The sequence below is a fragment of the Seriola aureovittata genome, chromosome 2 (genome assembly GCF_021018895.1).
Source record: "Seriola aureovittata isolate HTS-2021-v1 ecotype China chromosome 2, ASM2101889v1, whole genome shotgun sequence".
NCBI classification, from domain to species: Eukaryota; Metazoa; Chordata; class Actinopteri; order Carangiformes; family Carangidae; genus Seriola; species Seriola aureovittata.
Genome location: NC_079365.1, coordinates 25,967,888 through 25,987,884, shown reverse-complemented (window position 1 = coordinate 25,987,884; position 19,997 = coordinate 25,967,888). Strand labels below are relative to the sequence as shown.

The 19,997-nt window shown below is 39.8% G+C and overlaps 1 long non-coding RNA gene across 1 annotated transcript; it reads left to right on the top strand.

The window, feature by feature from the left end:
- Window positions 1-1,603: 1,603 nt before the first annotated feature.
- On the top strand, window positions 1,604-13,291 carry LOC130187853 (uncharacterized). Its single transcript, XR_008830519.1, has 4 exons — window positions 1,604-1,712; window positions 5,755-5,955; window positions 6,370-6,414; window positions 13,027-13,291. It is a non-coding gene; the product is annotated as an uncharacterized LOC130187853 (long non-coding RNA).
- Window positions 13,292-19,997: the final 6,706 nt, after the last annotated feature.

Sequence of the window (19,997 nt, the reverse complement as noted above, 5' to 3'; positions counted from 1 at the left end):
TCTCTTCAATCCAAACTGTTTAATTCATCACATATTTTTGTCTGAGAAACAAATAGTTGTCAGTCAACAAATGTGCTGATGACAGTTTCCCCTCTAAGGCAACAACAGCGGTACTTTCAGTCAACAGTAGTTTCGATAACAGAAGCAGGCCGGTGTTTATTGTGTGTGAATAACATCGGTTGCATCACTATCTCGTGGTGAAACACAGAACATAGTTTTGCAGATACAGTTCGCTTTTTTTTTTTTTTTTTTTTGACGAAGTAAAGTTTGTTTCTCTGTTCGTCCTCATGGGAAAATTACGTTTGGTTTCAGATTTGATCCTATAATGTGTGAAACTGAGCTGAGTTCACTATAATATGTGAAACCTAAAATGATTTGTGTGAGCAAAGTGAGACTCACAATGAGTCACAGTTTTCTAAAAGATTGTATTTTATTTTTTGCAGAAAGTTCAGTTTGTATCAGCGAAGTTTTCTGTATTTTTTTCTGTTTGATGAGATTTGTGTACGAGTGCGTCGCTAACAAAAGGAAAGAGGAGAGCAAACCTTACAAATACTGTTCATAAGCTGTTACATCAGCCACAGATGAATCTTCTCTTTGAGACAGTGAGTATATGTCTGGTAACAAAACAGGAAGGACGATATACAGTGTTAGACAGCTGCCTGACACTGCTTATTGATTATTAAATTATGCACTGACAGACTGAGCAGGATTCAAAACCCAGTATCGCAAACTTTTTGCTACGTTCACTATATTTATTATGCAGACTTCCAAATGTTGCAGCTTGGATCTCTCAAACTAGTTTTATTGGTGTAATAGAAGCAGATTTTGAACAAGGCTGGTGACATCTGTTGTCAGAGCTGTCTGTCTGTTTCCTGAGGAGCTGATCATACATTTACTGGACAAAAATAGTTTTCAAGTAGGTTGCACAGGGATTATAAAGACAGAAAACAGGGTTGTTTTTATTTGAGAGAATCCTTCGACAGTGGAGATGAGATTCCAAAGCTCAGGCGTAGGCCAAGGTAACTGGTTAATTTAAGGGGAAATGAACTTTGACACAACACATTGGAGTCTACTGCCAACCCATAGTCCTACTTTTTTCTTTTTTCATTTTACAATGGAAACTCATTTCTCATAACTTTTTCAAAACTCTTCATACATTCACCACAACAGCAGTCAATGTGGACAAAATTGTGGATCGGTTTTCATTGCTTTGACTCAAAATACATTTAATCACCATATATTTCAAAGTTCATGAACTGTTCTCTCCCTCAAAGTCAGCCAACGCCAAACGTCTGTGTATTTACACTACATTTTGCACGTTTTGCATACCACTGTAAAAACAGTTATATTTACATTCAAAACCTGATATAGCACAACATTACTGTAAATTAAACTTGCATTTGCTACAGTGAAAGAAAAAAAGCATAAACTCCTAATTGGGACTGTTTTCACTCCTTCATCGCCTCTTGTCTTGGATCTTCTACCTGACCCACAGTCTCATGTGACTTAATGGAAATGACAGTGATAAATAATTAAATTTGTTTATTATATATTATATAAAACAATTCTCTCCCTCTCTACCTGACTGTAATATTGTCTGTCATACAGGTCAAAAGTGGAAATAAAAGATGATGTCTGATGAATATCCGAGTGACCTGAGGACCAAGGAGATGAAATGAGGCAAATGAGACGCAACAGAGAGAATTTGAAAGGTTTGTTTAACTAATCCAAACACAAAAGGAGGGTTGTGGATTTTGTCCTTCATCTTTTACAGTGCGGTTTTGTTCAGAGGGATCATTTGACAGCCAGTATGAACAGAAGGAACGATTACACACAACAGCTCGCTCCATGTTCGTACGGACATGTGATTAATCCCTGCAGGAAACAGACAAGGCACCTGCTGCTCTACAGGAAATCTTCATTATGTAGATTTCCTGTACATGTGTGTGTGTGTGTGTAGCCAGCTCTGCTCTGATTGGACAGATTCCAAACAACAGGTTAAGATCCTGTCTGACCTGGTTACACACACACACACGCACGCACGCACACACAGACAGCAGGTTATCTCCACATGGTTAGCGTGTTTTTTATGCCACATGATGAAATATTGAAGAAACAGAGGAGCAGTGTGTGTGTGTGTGTGCACGCGCGCATGTATATGTGTATGTGTTTAATTTTACTGTCTCTTTCATAACCGATGTGATGAAATCAGAGGCCAAGTGTCTGACTCAACTACGGCCTGCCACAAGAAGAACATGAACACACACAGACTGAGAACCCACAACACACGCACACACGTAAATAACCCACACTGTCCTCATTCTCAGGATTATCACCTGTTTAACACCTGTGCTGCAGGTTTTGATCTCCGCCTGAGCCGGGCTTCAATGTGACTGTGTGTGTGTGTGTGTGTGTGTGTGTGTGTGTGTGTGTGTGTGTGTGTGTGTGTGTGTGACAGCTTTAAATCCGCTTCCTGTGTGTAGACCTGCTGTCTGGTCTCTTAGCTTTGTCCCGGTGGTCTCTCTCTCGCTCTCTCTCTCTCTCTCACACTGTGTTTTGCTTCAGGGCATCCTGATCTATGGAGCCTCGGGTGGTGGGGGTGGATGGCTCACGCTGAGTTTAAAATCTGGCTAACAGTGGGAGCTTTAGGAAACAGCTAAAGCCTCAGGGTGGTTACATGATAAAATATCCTTGAGCGTATTCCTCGCCTGAGCCATTGCAACCGGTGGTCTTTGTTAAGTGCAGATTAAATCAGACAACAGTGGATTTTATTCACAATATTTTCTCTTGGTTACAATACAGCAGTAAACTAATCCTACTGGATGCCTTTAAATAAATAGATGTACTTGCATGTAGCTGAGCTGTGCTCACCTGCTTGTACCCAACCATAAGAGCAGTATTACAGTTTTAAACAGTTGTTTTCACACACAATCAGCACAGCAGCAGTCTGTGTGGACTACACACCTTCTGTGAAACTCGTTCAGTGACCACATCTTTCATCAAAGTGGTTTCTTCTTCTCATATTCAGCCACAACCAAAATTTACATTCAAAGCCAAACATAACACAGAAGGACTGTACATTACATTGCAATTCACTACATCCTGCTCTACCTACAGTAAATGTGAAAAAATAGAATAAAGAAAAATTATAAAGCACAAACTGTTAAACTTGTTTATGGCCTCTATGGAAAACTTATGCCAGGTGAGGAAAGAGGCCAAGAGAGGATGTGAGGACATGAGGTGTGATGTGCATTAGAGGACAGTTATATATCTACACTCACTTGCTTTGTGTTTACATTTTCTGTAAAATATTCTGTGAGGTTCCAAACAATAAAGAGGGGATGTTATTATCATATTCTTTTTACTGAGATGGAATCTTGGTTTATGAAAAATAAATAAAATAAAGTAAAACATCTACTTCAAAGACAGAGCTGCCAACATAGCAGCTCTTAGTGCAACTCAAAGTTCTCCACAGACGACTGACGAGCCGATGATAAGACAAATAACAAGTACGAATATAATCAGTACAACAACTGGAGACTAAGGAACATAAACAATCGAGATTTAATAATAAAAGCAACAAAATAGATAAAAGACCATAACAAAATAAAAGGCATTAAAAACATTAAAAAAAGAAGCTGTTCTGGTTGTTTCCATCACATCACTTCAGCTTCATCATGGAAAGTTTAGACGATTAAATTTACATCTTTCTGAACAGTTTAAAGACTCTGCGCTTCAGAAGAACCGAGACTTAAACATCTACAACTCTATCTTCTGCTGAAGATCATGTCTTGTGACCAAAAGCTGTAAAACAGCTATTAAATGGACCTTGTGTTGTTGACCCTCAAGTAGAAAATGTCAGAACGGCCAAAGTGTCAGCACGGCTGCCACGTCAGCATGACGGTCAGCATCATGTAAATTTTGTCAACTGCCCATCTCCATAAAATCTGTGACCTCACAGACTGTGTTTGAAAAGCAAACCGGACACTTGCCTCGTGTACTGTATTCTGCACAAACCATTTCCTTTGTCTTTTTCTCGTCGTTCAGCCAAATACAACAAACAAAGGAGGTCTTCTCTCGCCTTAGTGAGGTCACCATCTTGCATTTTCAGTGTGTTGGATGAGTCTGCGTATGCTGCCTTTACACTGTAGTGGTGTACGTGTGCAAGCGTGTGTGTGTGTCTACAGTAACCATATGAACAAAGTGTAACATGCTACGCTAAGACGGTGAACATGCTAAACGTTATACGTTTGTTTTGTGCAACAGTACAAAACCCCAAATATTCAATTCACTTTCAGTCTTAATGAAAAAAAATAACTATTCATCAGTGATCAAAATACTTGACAATTTATTTTCTGTCAATCAGCAAATGTATTGATGGTCACAGTTCTACAAATAACAATTTTAGAGGATTAAACAGCCTCAAAAAGTCAATTACGTTCCCATTAGTTATTATAATCATTCTAGTTTTGTTAGTTTGTCTGGCGCTCTCATCTCATGAAACCAGATCTTGTTGCAGCCTCTTCAGTTCAGGCTCCTCTGTAATCCCCCACCACACACACACACACACACACACACACGTACACACACACACACACACACACACACACACATACGCATACAGTATTTAAGTGTCTTCTTGTCTCAGTTTTACATCATCCCTGGTGACCTCTGTGTGTGTGTGTGTGTGTGTGTGTGTGTGTGTGTGTGTGTGTGTGTGTGTGTGTGTGTGTGTGTGTGTGTGTGTGTGTGTGTGTGTGTGTGTGTGTGTGTGTATGTGTGTGTGTGTGTGTGTGTGTATGAAGGGGGTAGATCTCTCTATAAACACACACGCTGAGGCCAGCCTGGGATTGTCTCTGTGATGAAACCAGCAGTAATGTCTGCTGTTGGCATGACGACTCCATCCAATATGACATGACTGTGTGTGTGTCTGTGCTTGCATGTGTGTGCGTGTATGAGGGAGAGAGTGTGTGTATCGGGGTCTGACCTTTGACCTCTTCACTTTGTCTATTCAAGAAAGAACTGGAATTTGTTATAGAGTCCTGAATCTGGAAATAGTATTATTATAATGATATATTTGTTTTTGTGTGTACTTCAAATACACCGTTAATCAGAAAGAAGAGATTACAGATTTATCTCAGGTATGAGTTGTCGTAGTTCTCAGAGTCAAACGTCACACTAATTCTGGAAGGAGCAGGAAGTATTTAAACATTTATTTAAGTAAAAGTAGCAAAAACCTAAATATGCTCCATAACAAGTGAAGGTGTGTTCAACATCCTACTTCAGTAAAAGTACAGAAGTATTATCAGCAAAATGTGCAAAAAAAGTACAAAAATGTATGTTCCACATTAAAATGTTCTAGTGTTATGGTATTGATTAATGGAAGCAGCATTTTACTGTTGAAGTTTAGGTGGAGATAGTTTTAGCTACTTTATACACTCACTGAGCACTTTATTAGGAACACCATACTTACACTGATTATTTCAATTTGAAAAGAGATAAATGTAGTCAAGGCAATCTTACATTTAAGTTTTATTCTGAAATGTACTGGAAGAAACAAGGACTGGGTAACATGTAAATAATCAAGTTAAGTACAAGTACATCAAAACAGTACTTCAATAAATGTACATTGTTGCTTTTTAACCACTGACGTCAGGAAGTGAAAATACACCCACCTGAGAGCTCAGATTAACTTGAGGATGCTCCTGTCTCCCTCTCAGGAGTATGCTCTGTTTCCATGATTTGAATTTTCAGGTGTGACTCACCTTTATCTGACGGACTGGACTCACGTCGTCGTCCTACAAAGCCGGTGGTGATGGCGGTTGCTCAGGCTCGTAGGCCTCCTGTGGTTTCAAACCAGCATGATGTTTTCTTCATGTGGTTGAGGATTTGTGAATCAAACAAAGAATGAAGCAAACTGCCCTCGGAGGATCGTCTTCATCAGTTTCTCCCCAGGTACGTTGCATCAGCAGCTGATTAAGACTCCGGCTCTTTCCTCCCATGAGACCCTTAAATCTCTCCCTCATTTACCAAAATGAAACACTGCACATAACAGCAGAGGGTGAGACTTGATGTTTACTTTCATGATTGTGATGAACGCTCTACTTCATAATTCTCTGTTGAGAATTTATTAAACCAGACTGCCTGGTTGTTAAAGATCTGCCGACTTGTGTTGTGTTCATATGAGATGGGGTGGATGGCAGAGATGGAAAAGACTCCTGTGTTTGCGACACGCGTCATGAAGGTGGCGGTGTAAATATAGAGTTGGTCATTTGGAGTTAAATACTGTTCACTGTCAATTTAACCTTGTTTATCACTTTCTTTTGGCTCAAGACTTCATTGTTCTTCCTTTGTCCTTGTACGTTACAGCATCTCAGACATCCTCCTGCAGACACACATCCTGGTTTTACACAGGTGAATATTTTCAACACTCTCAGATCACACGTACAGGAGGGAAGTATCAACTCCCTCCAGGCTGAACTCCTCTGCGAGTTTCTTTTTATTTAGTTTCACAACAACTTCAGCTGTGTAATATCAAGTGAATATATGACACACCATAAACACATGATTATAACAGGAATTTCTCTTACACAATGAAATGTGGAAGTACACAGACAGATTTTCAAAGATGATCAAATACACTTTGAGATCAAATGAATTCAGTTTGAGTAAATTCAGTCTGAAGTTCATTTCCGAACTAAAAAGTTCAGTTTCAAATTATTCAAGTTAACAATACAAATTCAAATTATGATATTCAAATTCAGTTTTTTATTGCAGTTATTCAAGTTCAATTAAAGTTCAAATGTACAGTAAATGATTCTAATTCAGTTTCTAATGACACATACAAATCCTCACATTTAAGGAGCTGAAACCAGAGAAAGTTTGCAGATTAATATTCTGTTGATCGACTCTCTGACTTCCTAATGTTCAAGTAATTTAAATAAAAGAAAAACAGCTTTAAGTTTTAGTATAAAAAATAAATGATAAATAAAATGTTTGAAGTGTCAAAATGTAATAAACGAGAAAAATCAAAACTATGAGTAAAAATCTAAACAATGTAAATATAGACAAAACATCAAATATTAATTGTTTTTTTAATGTGTGCGTGTGTGTCCATGGTTTCATTGCTCTCCTGTGCAACCATCAAATGCAACTTGAGGCAATACCCTACACAACACACAACATACACACATACATACACACACACATACACACACACAACACACACACATACACACACACACACACACACACACACACACACACACACACACACACACACACACACACACACACACATACATACACACTCTCACCCATCTCCGACTGAAACAAACAAAACAAACAAACACACACTCCCTCCATCACTATCCGGCTGCTTTCTGCCGTAACGAGGTGCAATCAACACGCAATGCTGACCAACACACACACAACACGTGCGTACACACACACACACACACACACACACACACACACACACACACCCCCACACACACACACACACACACACACTCACACTCACACTCACACTGAGGCTGGTTGAAGGATGAAGTCAGCCTCTGATTGCAGAAGAGTTACAGGGTGTTGACTTGTTACTGTGTTTGTGTGTGTGTGTGTGTGTGTGTGTACGTGCATGTGTGTTGACCTCATACTGCCATGATGTCATATCTATAACAGTTGCATTAAGAGCAGCAGTCTTCATGTCCATGTCCACATTTAAGCTTTTAACATTTATGCGAAAAACTTAAAGGAAATCAGACATTTTTTTGTTTCCATCTAGTTATGTGGCTGAGATACAACAGCACTGAAGCCATGTTTTACTGTCTGCACACTTATAGACTCACACCTTAGACTTAATCATCTTCCGTTTCATTTTGGTTCGTAACTAGTCCCGCAGCTTTGAGAAAACCCAGACTATGTATGTATCAATACGTGCAGTTCGATCAGGATATGACGTTTCTTAGCGATTTGAGTAACCACGGTGACGTAAATGGCCATAAAGGGCAAAACAAAATTCCCATAGAGAATGAATGGGGAGACCCACCCCTCTTTTGGAGCTCTACTGCTGCGTCATATTTCAACGTAGAAAAATGGTTGAAACGTTAAGTGGGTCACAAGATTTGAGACAAAATCGCAGTTTATGTTTTGTATCATTTTAATTTCAGATTTTATAATGGGTGTGTATTGCACATCACACGCACTCTAACTGCCATCCCTGAAAATTTTCTGAAAAAAAAAAAAAAAACTCTTTTAAATCCCACAATTTCAAACCTTCATTGATCATTATTATATTAAAAATGTAGAGATTTGTCTCCTGTATCATCCAGTTTTGGGCTCATTCTGATATCTTTTACGGTTTTTGAGGAAATCCCCCCTCAGTGCAGAGAGGGCTGTCCAAAGCTCCCACAGTTGTTTGAAGGTCAAGCTTTGGCAGTTCCTATCACCAGGCGCACACATACATTGACAGACACACAAACACCATCTCCACTTTATAGATATTAACTGTATAAGTGTCTCAATCTGGTAACACAAGCTTTTTGAAGGCTCTATGGTAGACAGCTCTTCTGCCACACACAACGATTCACACGCAGGCACATTGACAGACACACACAAGTGCAGTTGCTGCCCAAACTTTCACACAACTGACTGTGATTGGCTAATTAGACTGATTAAGTCAGGGCATTTTATACTGTTGACCATGTTGTTCTCTTCTAGCAGGAGAAATCACGGTAGCTTTATTGCAGATTAGCTTCTGTTAGGGCATGTACATGTGTGTATACAAGTCTTGCTATGGTTGCTGGGACAAATTTAGGTCGGAAACCATCTTTGTGAGGTCACTTTGGCCTGTCCTCAAAGGTCAGAGCTTGGATAAGTCTCTACAACATGAATGAAACTCAAAGTGCCGTCCGCTGTAGAGATTGAAAGTGTGTGGTGGATACACACCAAGCAGCAGGCGCATTCAACATTTCTTCAGGAATTTTCTAGCTATGATAAACAGTTTTGCATTTTAGTTATCTGATTACTTATATTACTTATATATACTGTAGTATGTGTCATATAGTGTGGCTGGTTGGTGTATAGCCAGTTTTAAATGAAGTTTCATGTAAACTGAGGAGATTCAGCAGTGTCAGAGGAAGTTCTGAATTATTGATGAATAACCTTTAATTAACTTCTTTCTTTTTTTCTTCTTTTTTTTTTTTACTGTGTTTCTGTAATGAAACCAGTCTCTGCTTCCTGTCAGTGGTTGTGTGTGTGTGTGTGTGTGTGTGTGTATGTGTGTATGTGTGAGAGAGAGAGAGAGAGAGACAGAGAGAGAGAGAGAGAGAGAGAGAGATGGTCTTAGGCTTGAGGTTAATCATTTAGTTGTGATGCTTAAGGTTTGGGTAAGGGAGTAGGGAATGCTGTGTCCTCACAGCTATAGAAAGACCAACATGTGTGTGTGTGTGTGTGTGTGTATGTGTACATGCAAGTCATTGGGATCTGCAGAGTGTCAGCATGATGCAACACACACACAATCAACCAATAATGCACGCGCACACACACACACACACACACACACACACACACACACACTTTGGTGATGAATCCCTGGAGAATTCCTGATTCGGACTTCCAAACAGTGAGGAACTGCCTCAAAACCTGTTACTCAGACTCTACAGTGACGTGATGAGTTAATTCATCTACATCAGATACATGTCGATGTCATATCGGCTGATGACAATAAAGAAGTGGTTTTGTGATTATTGATCACAGTCAGTGTGTGTCTCTGTCACCAGTGTGATTCAACGGGACTGAGTGACATGTGAAGCAGAGCAGCTTCCAGCCGCCAGAGGGAGACAAACACCAGCAGTCCCTCTGCTCTGTCCTGTTTGAGCTCTCTGTCTTCATTGTTCTTACTCTGTTAATAGACAACAACTTATGGTAAAGAATCTGAAGAATTTAGGAGTTTGAATTTGTCAAGTATACAAACTTCACAACCAGGCCCATATTCTTTATTATGTGCCTGCAACTCAATAGCGTTGAAGGCACACTTATCTGCATACTTATTGTTATTCAAATCTTTATTAGTGTGAATGTTACACTATTGTTCTTCAAATCTTTATATTTGAATTATGTGCCTGCAATGCAATATCATTGAAGGCAACTGAACTAGTCCCGCAGCTTTGAGAACACCCAGACAATATATTGTATGTGTATATATATATATATATATATATATATATATACGCGTGCGGCTCGATCGGGAATGGTGAGCTATGACTTTTTTCGATTCGAGTAACCATGGCAACGTAAATGTCGATAAAAGGTGAAAAAATTCGCATAGAGAATGGATGGGGAGACGTCTTCGAAACGATCAACTTTTGAGCTCTACTGCTGCGTCATACTTCAACGTAGAAAAATGGTTGAAACGTTTAACGGGTCAGAAGACTTGAGACTCTTTTGGGTTAAATATGTATTTTGACAACTATTACGGTTTACACAAAATCCCAGTTTATGTTGTGTGTCATTTTTGGGCCGTTTCTGGCTTTATAATGGGTGTGTATTGCACGGAATGTTCAGAGCTAGAGTGGATGACATCATCGCTAGAGTGGATGACATCATCGCTAGAGTGGGAGAAGCTGAAGAACTCCTCTGAAAAAAATCTGTTTAACTCGTCATCACAGCCACATAGTTCAGTCTTCACACATCACAGCTTCTTCGATAGTAGACTAATTCATGCTGTTTCATAGAAAATGTCTACCTTAGCACAGAGACTGAAGAATTTGGACATGAGCCTCAAAGTGATGGGAGTACCCTCCACCTCTGCCACTGACTACAATACAAAATCAGGAGCTTACAGAAAAAAGCAGAAGTGACTCTTTTTTGTAGCTCGCTCCTGTGTCCACATTTTTGGTTCTAGAAACACCAAAGTCAGATGTGCAGTGCACAAAGGTCTTGTGCTGGTCATGGTCCACTCATGGTTCTGATAGGAGTTACAGTTTTTTCACAAATAGCAGTCGTTTAAGAGGCTCACCGAGTCAAAATCACACCCAGTTCTGCGTCAGCTGTGTCTTCCAGCTAGACACAGGTGTTCGAGCCACCTCCCTTTGGAAATCAGCTCCTGAATTTGAATGGCAGTCAGAGGAAAACAGAAGTGACGCTTTTTTGTAACTCGCTTCTGTCACTCATGCCCATGTATTGTGTATTCCTGGCCTTCAGTATTACAAAATATACATTTGGTCTTGGAAATACAGTGCTATTTGCAAAGAAAGAAAGAGTAGTTGATATTTGATGCAGTAGGTGCAGAAGAATTAGTGAGTGGACTTAAATTTGCTGCCATTTGTGCTCACACTGATCATTTAAGTGTGCTGTACTTAGTTGAAGCACCTGGTAGTGAAAACTTTTTTTTTTTTAAATGTGCATAATGATTATGGCTTTGCAAGTGTTTCAGGTCTTTCATTTTTGTTTAACTGTTTTGCGCATTTTTTTGTTATTTTCTCATTTTCAGCCTATGGTAATATTTTTTGTTGAACACGAACCCTTCCTTTTTATTTATTTGCATGCGCTCTCTTCCACTTTTTCAGTTAGTACTACTCTATCAGAAGCATAAGCTTCCTAACTCATTTCTACCATCAAAGAGAGTGAAATTAGAGGTGTTGAGATATCTTATAAAAATGTAAAACTTATGCAAGGAATTAATATCAGTTTGATCTCAATCACGAGCTGTAGCTAAACACTTGCTAATTGATCATTGCTCACTAATTTAGGGAAGGTGGTGTGATGGACAGTCTATAACATTGTTATTTAGGGCTATTCAAAGATCTTGAGCAGGTTTTGTACTTGTAATAATACATCTTTATACTATTACAAACCATGACAAAATATTATCAGAAGCGAAAATGTTATGTTATCTCATTGCCTGTTCACCTGCTTATTTGCTTCATCACTGGTTGCAATCTGTGTTGCTGAAATATTTATTTTAGATATAATGAATAGAAAGACTATGTCCAGCTCCACCTTAAGACAGAGGACCCGTGTAGATGTGGATAAACGACTTCAACAACATAGTGATGACTGCACAAACTTTACTGACTTTTAAATGACAACAGAGAGAGACCTTGGAGATATCAGTGGAGAGTTTTTTGATGAAAGTCTAAATGGTACAGATAATCTGACATGTTCAGACATTGCAACTGGAGTATTGTTTAATGAGGAGGAAGGAGGCATGGAAGTAGATGCAAACATATCTGAGGATTTTGTGGAACCACAATCCCTAGCATGGTTGTGATAAATGTGCACAGCCTGGAAAATACATTAACAGACACATGACATACCCATGTACAGACTATGCTCTAAGGACAGACGAATCATTTGAAAACATGGTTGATGCGAGTCATCATTATGAGGGGCCACATCCATTTCATGGCAGTGGTTGTTGGCATGGTTTCACAATTCACTCTAGATTATATGCATATAGTTTGTTTGGGTGTTGTTAGGCGAATCTACACATCTGGCTCAGAGGTCCTTGAAATTTCAGAGTATCTGCAAATACAGCAGACAGAATGTTTGCCTGAAAGCCCAGACCGCTGAGGGAACTGGACCGCTGAGGGAACTGGACCGCTGAGGGAACTGGACCGTTGGAAGGCCACTGAATTAAGGCAGTTTCTGCTGTACAGGGGGGACTGTAATGCTAGGCTCCGTTCTGGACAGAAATATGTACAGCAATTTCATGCTGCTGTTCTCAGGTGTTTTAGTAGGTGTTAGACTATTCTGCCACACACAGTATGCTCATACATTTCTGACATCTTTTGTCCAGATTAAACAGATTAAAGTGTTGATTGGTGAGCTGTAGAGGTGCAGGTGTGGATTTTGATACATTTGAACAGTCAGGCTAGCTGTTTCCATCTGTTTCCAGTCTTTATGCTAAGCTAAGATAACCAGCTTCTGGCTGTGGCTTAATATTTATTGTTTAAGTAAAAAAACTCCTGTTTAAATGTCAGACAGCAGGCTTTGTGTTTAAAAGCTTGTGTGCTTGTGTGATTATAGATGCCGTGAGAAGGAGTCATGTCTCCCGTGCCGCCACTGATGAAGACATCCTGAAGGACGCTATAAGGGGGTTCAACCTGGCAGCAGATAGAGGAAGCTCAAGGAAGCGTGCCACTGTCAGCATCCCTACCCAAGAAGATTTTATAGAGGATTTCATTGTTACTAGCAGACTCCATCTTTGGATAATAGTGTGAGGGACTTACAGCACAACAGTATGAAATGTTCTGATAACTCTTACACCCATAACGAAGCTGAATTAAATAACTACAATACAAACCCAATTTTCCTTCTTCTACTGCTTTACAGAGAAAGCATCTAACTGTAGAATTGCTGGTGGCTTAAAGGTTTAGATATTCTTCAATGAGTAATGTTTTATTAATATTAATAAAGGCAGACTGGTTTAGTATTCAAACTTTTATAGTCCAATCCAGGTGTTGGTCAGCCAGATTTATATATCACTGCAGCTAGTTTTAGCCAGATGAGCCATTTTGAATAAGAACGGGTCTGGACCGAATTAACCACTTCATGAACGGGTCCAAATCGGATCCGGGCCGAATGCACTGCTTCATGAGCGGATACGGATGTGGCCTGGATCCGTAATCCCCATCCGTTCTGGAGCCGTCCCACCGTGCAAGTGGACTCAGATCCGGAGTCTACCCATGATACCTCCAGGACGGGTCCAGTGCGGAGTCAATTTGCTATGGGGGAGGTAAGGTAGGTAATAAAAGTTCAATCTCAGAAACTATCGTCTATATGGGTATTTTTTTATTCTTTTTAAATAACCTCACTTTAATTATAAATGTTCTGAATTTCCAAAAATTGTCCTCACTTTCTAGAATATCATTAACTTATAAAAATGCTTTCATATGTAAAAAAATGTCTTCCCTTTCTAAAAATGTCCACCCCTAATCCCATTCCACTCCTATTCTCTGCTGTTGTTTGTCTTGTGCTTGTTCCTCAGAAATCAAGAAATTCATGCTGTTTTCTCAGAATAATATAATTTACAACAATAACTGAACTTACATTCTGTTGGTATGTAATACGTGATAAGAGCACATATTGAGGGGAATACAATGTTTATTTGCAGAGGATTTCAGTGAGTGTCCAGAGACAGCCCTGGCCTTGTTGAAGCTGAAACTGTAGTGAGACCCTGTGGTGTTCAGCTGCACCCAAGCTTGCGGCTGTGAGCTGATGGTAACAAGTCATATGCAGATATAACTCTGTGTGTGACTTTTGTAAGAAGCTGCAGGCGTCTCTGTGACTAACGATGAGGGGTGTGTGAATGAAGTGAGTGCACAGAGGGTGCAGGGTTTCAATTTTTTCTGCTTTAAAACACAAATTTTTAGTCCATTGGTCCATCTAGTCCAATTTGTTTAAATGAACAAATATTTACACTAGAGATGCGCCGATAGATCAGCTGGCGATTGGTAAAGGCCGATTTTCAGCATGATCAGTGACGGGTCAATCAGTCTCAGATATCTGATTCAGCGCTGGTCAAATTCACACCACATGATGGTTCACGTAGCACAGACAACAGCAAAGACACGAAGTGAAGTAGACATGAAGGGCGCAATTTGTAAAACCTGTAAGGCCAAAGTAAGCTGTGGAAGAACAACCCCAGGAAAATCATTCAGAACAACAAACGTTATCAGATACTTAAAGGAGCTATTTTTAAGTTTTGCTATTGCTACATAGCCAACGTTAGCATTAACAGCTGCTAAATAACCAGTGTAGAACAGATGTGAAGGGATCAGCATCAAAATTCATTCCTTTACTCACCAAGCATTGTCTCAAGCAATGGAAAGCAACCACTTCTGTTTCTATTTCTATCACTTCTTTTCTTCTACCAAAGTTAGCATGCTAGCCAGCTAGCCCCAGCTGGGTCATCCCCTCTGGTCATAATGTTTCACAACTGATTTTTTCACTTGATTTTGAACCTTGCGCAATCTTTTGTCATTTTTCAGACATGTGCAGCCCTTGAACAACCGCATCATCTATGAAGACGCCTACTCCCTCTATCCCATCTAACAGTTGCTGGTGGTTCTGTGGAAAACATGTGGAAACAATGCTTCATCTTGCTACGCCAACACAAATAGTTTTGCATATGGACTGATACCAGACTGTTGACAAGCACTTAACATTTAACATTTTCCTGACCATTACAGTGCACACTGGCTCGCTACTTTGTCTACATGTTACCGCAGGTGTGCGCTGAGGTATCCAGGCTTCTTCCCTTCATCCTCTTCTGACTGTTCTACTCTGTATCAGCTCGTGGAATGCCTCTCGTCCAGTCAAATTGCTTGGTCAGAACTAACTGTTGTATAAATGTGCATAGCTTGGCACTTTCCCTGTCCAGCACAATTTGGTAGACAGGTCGAGCTCCTGTATTGGCTCTAAACACTGGACACCATCGAGGCTGTCCTCCCCGAAAAAAAAAAGCCCACAGGTCGTCTGTGCGAGCCATTGTTACCTACCAAGGGTAAGGACAAACGACCTACATGGTCATTTAGGTTGGAGGGCTTGTTGGACTGTCTATGTCCCCTGGGTTGCCAGGTCTGTCTTTGTCCACCTCTCTCAGTGACCAGCCTCACATGGTTCACAGCACTGTCTCTCTGAGTAAGGGCTGTCTATCCACATGACACAAACACACACACACATGCTGATCATCAGTGAAGCTAATTGGATGAAATGGAAATTTTGTGACTCACCATCATATTTTGACCCCTTGACTTTGACCTTTCGTTCCTCTCTGTACACACATACAGTCTCTCTCACACACACACACACACACACACACACACACACACAAACAGAAAAGATTTTATGTATTTCTGCGACTCTTAAAATTGAATCAGTGACAACCAGCTGCTCATTTACAAACACACGTGAGGAATGAAAACTCGAGTGGAGACATGTGAGCATTAAATTACACAACACACAGCACGTCTTTAGTCTTGCTGAAGATTTTTCTCTGTGTTGCTGATTTTAGCTCAGGACGAGATACACTCTTCTCTTAAAACTTAGAAAATAATGTGATGTCATCTAATTTCACACAATTTTCAACTAGTTATTAAATTAGAATTAGTTACTGTAGGATGTTATTATTTGAAATTATAGTAATAGTAATATCCTGATAGCTTGATTTTGCTGATTGAAGATTTATTGGAGTTCTGTGACACCACTACCAGATGTTTTCTCTCTCTGTTCCTGCTGTGTCATTCAGATGCTTCACTGACAGAAAAAAATACAAACTGTGATGCTCGGCAGAGACACAAACTCAGAGTCCAAATAAAACCTTCCTTCTTCCATCAGATTGCAGACGTCTGAGTCAGCTCGCAGAGAATTTGAAGTATTCTCTGATGAGTTCAGGATTTTACACACTCGATTTGTTTTTAGAGACACACGTCAGTCTGTGGAGAGTTTGACTGTTTGTCCTACTTACACGGACAGAAAATCTTATCACCGTGTCATCAAGAGAAATAAAAGACCCAGCTTTAAATCTGTCAAATAATACTGATACTAAAGTAATGATAACAGAGCTCAAGAAAGACTGAACCATAACTAAAATAAATTAATACATTTTACAAAAACTTGGATTCACAAACTCATTATTCATTTTTTGATATGTGAAAGTAAAAACGCCCCCCATAAATGAGACTGATTGAAAAAGACAAAACGTCCACAAACGACACATCCTCAGTGTGTTGTTGTATTTTGTTTCAAAAAAGAAAAATTTTAACAGTAACTTCATACAGGGGCTTTTGACCCCTCAGGCCCTCGGGCCCCTCGGCTTGTGCCCAGTTGTAATTCATACATAGGTCCAGGTCATGTTAATTGAATTACTGTCATATACAGGTGGGAAGCACTGACAAAAATGTGAAGTAAATTCATGTATTGAATAACTAATTGCAATTGGTGTTTTTTCACCAGTATGACAGTGACAGAGGCACTGAACTAGATTCCAGGTTGTATTAAAAATGGTATTAAAAAGTCTTCAATCGAATTTGGCGATCACTACAGAAACCCTCTATTGTCATCAGAGGGATCTGTGTGTTCATGGCTGGCTGCAAACAAAAAATAAAGTTGATGGTGAAATTTAAATTGAAGGTGAATATAAATGTTACCATAGACTCATAAACAAAAAAACAAAAACTAAGTTATGACAATTTTGTAGATTCTGTCCCTCATCACTTCTACTGGAAGGACATTTATGTTTAATGGCCAGTTAATTCAAGATGAATGATTACAGCAATGAAAATCTGTTTCACCGTTCATATAGGAACTTGACCATTGTTCTAAGATTACTTTGATAAGCTGGGAACCATATTCCTTAAGTCACATGTGAGAAATATCCAGTGTTGTGTGAGTAAAAAAATGTACCTACAGTGTTTTTTAACATTTAGGCATGAAATCTTTATAATCTATACAGAACTGGATGCCATTAATACACAGTTGAAAATTGTTGTTCTCATCAATGTCGTACCAGTGTTACCAACTTAGTTTATTGTGTTAGCATGCTAATATTTTTTAGCACTAAACATAGTACAGTACAGCTGCGCGTATTTAGTCATTGAGCAAACTGATATTTTGTCCTGATGATGGTGATTGAGGAAAAGTCAGGGGATCCCCAGAGTCACAAGGATTCAGCCTCTGGGGACCAAGAATTTTTGTACAAAATTTCATGGCACTACATGCAATAATCAGAGAGATCCAGTCTGGAGTGGTGGAGTGAGAGACTGATGTTGCCACCCACAGAGCCATGCTGCTCACGTGGCTGAAAACCAGCCTGATGTCCCAGATAATTCATCAGTTATCTTCCGCTATGACACATGACCACCGATGTCTGACCAGCCATTATTGTGCTGATGAGCTGATCTCACCATCAGACTGTCTGTCAAAATACCGTCTGATTTTTTAAAATTGACTTGTATCAAAGCAGAGCCGCCTGGTAACAGATATTTACTGCTACTACTGCTACTACTACTGCTACTACTACTGCTACTACTACTGCTACTACTACTGCTACTGCTACTACTGCTACTACTACTACTACTGCTACTACTACTGCTACTGCTACTCTCACTTTTACTGTGTTGTGTGAAAATCCTGTGGCACATTTTCCGGCCTCATGGAGGTGAGGCCGCAGGGATAAAGAATGTGCAGGACATGGCCGACTACTTATAGGTCACATAGGTCCAAGAATGCCAAATATGCGAATGACATTTTAATGGACGTGGCCACATTTTTCACATTTTGACTGAGGTGAATGATGGCAATAATTTCAGGCGTTCAGCTGAGCATTAAACACACGGAGGCAGCGGCATCCAGAGCAGTGTGTGAGGGAAATTATGATGGTATGATTGAACACATGTGTTCTGTCTTTGTGTGGAGTTCATTGCCTGACTTGATTCATTTTACATTTCAGTGTTAATCTGACATCTGCGCTAACAAGGAGACTTGGCTGGTTCACGATGAGCTGTAGCCCTTTGCTGCATGTCATCCCTCTCTCTCTCCCAAACTTTTCCAGTCTCTCTCTCACTGCATCTGGAATGAAGGTGTTTATAAGCCTTGTTTTGAAATAATTACAGGAAGTAACAAACAGAGATTTCAGGAAATGTTTGGCTAAAGAGATTTCCAGTGAAATGGTCCAATGTGGCCTATTGGGTAATTGTCTTTGTTGATGTTTCGGACCTTTGCCAAAAGGCGTGCAATACGGTTGCATGCCTCTGTGTACACGTAAAACTGATATTAAAAGCACTTTCCCTTGAAGAATTCTTTCTTTCATAAGTTATATAGTCAAATTACACAAATGTATCTGTTAAAGACTTAGACAGGAAGAGAAGATTATCTAACACTGATCGGATTTCTGTTGGAGATTATTTCACATACAGTAAATCCTTCATTTTAACTGAACTCAGCGAGGAGCAGCAGCTGCTCCATTGGTAATGGACAAATAGACGTTTAACCTGACGCTGGCACTTGATGGAAAATGATGGAATCACCAAAATTATTGCAGTTTAACCGGAAGGGGATATAGATATTTTTTACCAAATTTTATGCCAATCTATCCAGTAGCTGTTGAGACATTTCACTAAAGAACAAAAATCTCAACCTCAGGAACAGTCCCCTACACACTCAGAGGTTTTGGACTCTGACTTCCTCATTATATGTGTGTGTGTCAAGATACTAAAGTCTGCACCAAAGTGATGGATCAGTGCCATCCCTGAAACTGTCCTGCTAGCATGGCTAAAAATTTTTATTATATACTATATATATTATATAAATAATAATAATAATAATAATAACTATATTATAAAACGTTTCATGACATGTGGCTTTTTGTGTGTGTGTGTGTGTGTGTGTGTGTGTGTGTGTGTGTGTGTGTGTGTGTGTGTGTGTGTGTGTGTGTGTGTGTGTGTGTGTGTGTGTGTGTACATGTGTACAGTATGTGTCAGTGTAAAACATTTCTTGAATATGGCCTAACATCAATCTGTCTGTGTCTCTAACCACCAGCTCCGCTCTGTTCATTAACCTGCTAACCAGCTTCCACATGGCTCCTGTTAAATAAAACACACACACACACACGGGGCACGTGTCAGACTAAAAGACAAGAGACTGGATAAAGTACAGACGGATTAATTGGTTTTATTTTCAGACGGGAGAACATCGTAGTCATATGTGACCTGTTAGCTTTTCATTCAGCTTTCATCTCTGCAGGGGGAGATGTACTGACAATCGGCTAATAGTTCAGGTTTTCATTTCTGATGGACACTGACACTTCTGACACTGCGGTATGACTGGGAAGAGGGAACAATAAAAGCTCACTTCCTGTCGGTTCTTCTGGTCCGACCGGTTCCAGGCCGGCTCTGGTCCTAGTCTATCGGATCCACATGAGCCTCATTAGCAGCAGCTGATCAGAGCAGCAGCAGGGGAACATGTGCAGTGTGTTAGTGGTCATGAGATACAACGTG